This window comes from Schistocerca serialis, unplaced genomic scaffold (assembly GCF_023864345.2).
Source record: "Schistocerca serialis cubense isolate TAMUIC-IGC-003099 unplaced genomic scaffold, iqSchSeri2.2 HiC_scaffold_1179, whole genome shotgun sequence".
Lineage (NCBI taxonomy): Eukaryota > Metazoa > Arthropoda > Insecta > Orthoptera > Acrididae > Schistocerca > Schistocerca serialis.
Window position 1 is genome coordinate 102,501 of NW_026047380.1, and position 2,347 is coordinate 104,847.

At 59.1% G+C, this 2,347-nt stretch overlaps 1 non-coding gene across 1 annotated transcript in view; it reads right to left on the reverse strand.

Annotated features, from left to right (window-relative positions):
• LOC126434013 (small subunit ribosomal RNA) overlaps window positions 1–856 on the reverse strand; it is a 1,908-nt gene extending 1,052 nt beyond the window's left edge. Inside the window, exon 1 of the ribosomal RNA XR_007578914.1 lies at window positions 1–856. This exon is cut by the window's left edge and continues 1,052 nt beyond it. This is a non-coding gene — a ribosomal RNA (small subunit ribosomal RNA).
• Between the last annotated feature and the right edge of the window lie 1,491 nt (window positions 857–2,347).

Sequence of the window (2,347 nt, forward strand, 5' to 3'; positions counted from 1 at the left end):
CTAATTTGTTCAAAGTAAACGTGCCGGCCCACCGAGACACTCAATAAAGAGCACCCTGGTAGGATTTCAACGGGGTCCGCCTCGGGACGCACGAGCACGCACGAGGCGGTCGCACGCCTTCGGCTCGCCCCACCGGCAGGACGTCCCACGATACATGCCAGTTAAACACCGACGGGCGGTGAACCAACAGCGTGGGACACAAATCCAACTACGAGCTTTTTAACCGCACAACTTTAATATACGCTATTGGAGCTGGAATTACCGCGGCTGCTGGCACCAGACTTGCCCTCCAATAGATACTCGTTAAAGGATTTAAAGTGTACTCATTCCGATTACGGGGCCTCGGATGAGTCCCGTATCGTTATTTTTCGTCACTACCTCCCCGTGCCGGGAGTGGGTAATTTGCGCGCCTGCTGCCTTCCTTGGATGTGGTAGCCGTTTCTCAGGCTCCCTCTCCGGAATCGAACCCTGATTCCCCGTTACCCGTTACAACCATGGTAGGCGCAGAACCTACCATCGACAGTTGATAAGGCAGACATTTGAAAGATGCGTCGCCGGTACGAGGACCGTGCGATCAGCCCAAAGTTATTCAGAGTCACCAAGGCAAACGGACCGGACGAGCCGACCGATTGGTTTTGATCTAATAAAAGCGTCCCTTCCATCTCTGGTCGGGACTCTGTTTGCATGTATTAGCTCTAGAATTACCACAGTTATCCAAGTAACGTGGGTACGATCTAAGGAACCATAACTGATTTAATGAGCCATTCGCGGTTTCACCTTAATGCGGCTTGTACTGAGACATGCATGGCTTAATCTTTGAGACAAGCATATGACTACTGGCAGGATCAACCAGGGAGCTGCGTCAACTAGAGCTGAGCAGCCGGCCGCCCGGGAGTGTGTCCCGGGGGCCCGCGCGAACACGCAAGCGTCCGCTCAATTATTCTGCAAACAGGAGGAGGCTGAGCTCCCCTGCACAACACACCTCGAAACCCTCTCAGGTCCCGGCGGCGCGCAGCGCCGTCCTAAGTACTTGGTCGGGTTCGAGAGAGGCGCAATCGCCCGGAGTTAGGCGAGTAGACGCTTTAGGTGCGACCACCCGTGCTCCCAACTGAGCTTGCCGCTGCCGACAGAGGCCCGGGAGCGTGCTGTCGTGGCATTGCCGGCGGGAGACAACACGCGCCACCTACGGTGACCGGCAGCTCCAACGCCAGCGCCACAGAAGGACAAAAGCCCCACTTGGGTGCCGAAGCGAACTCTCCCAGCACAGCGCACGCGCCAACACGTCCGCACAGCTGCGATACAAACCACCTGCGAGAACCGCTGGGGCGACCGAGCAGCAGACGGCGTCGCGGCGCCGAGCGCCGGGCGGCGGCGCATCCTCAGCGCACACAGTCCTCAATCGGACCAGCACACTGCAGATGGCCACCGCGCTTCGCACCGGGCCCGCGAGGACCTACTTTGGCCGCAAGGCGCCGCGAGCAGGGGGCGCCGGCGCGCAGCTGCGCCGCCTGCCGCGTCCGTCGGCCGGCGCGCCTGCCACTGGCCGCCCCCACCAGCCGGCTGTAGCGCGTGCGCCCACGCACCGCGCTGCCAGCACGCCGGGCGGCCCCCCCCTCACCGGCCGGGGACGGTCCCACCCAGCCACCGCCGCGTATCGCCTCACACCCAGATCCCCTTTCGCGTTCGTGGGCATGGTGGGTCCCCTTTCACGTTCGTGGGCATGGTGGGTATCCCTGAAACAACCGGTTAATAGCTCGACCGATCGTCGCCAACACTGATTCACCTCTAGCGAGAACAACCGCACCACAACGGGTTACCTGTTGTTCATTTGCGTAACGTCACCAGCAAACGTAGACGTCCATCGCCATTTGCAACGAGTATTGCATGCCTGTGTCAGGTGTCACAACACACTACGTCTGCCCACATAGACGCAACAACATGTGCACGCCTCGAGAACACGTGGAAGGTAGCCCCCGTACGTATGCGGTGTCCATTGCGCGAACGACTGTCAGCCGGCCCTCTGCAGGATGTCGCAGATGTGGAACGCGGTGCAACATGCTATCACGGTGTGTGAGAAGAGACGACTACGTCCGAATACACGCTCCACTACATCAACAGACTGCTCATGCTGATCGCCATCCAGGGCGTCCGTTCCTCCCACACGTCTGAATGGCGTACCACACTGCAATCCAGCTCTTATAGGGAGACGACACGTAGCTGCGTGCACAATATTTGGACTGTATGGTCTGCCGTTGCTAGGCGCAGTCGTCGTACGGTCACACATGTGCCACGATGTATCATTCAGTACATACGGACCAATGTGCAGTACAGTTTGTGGGTTTTGCGT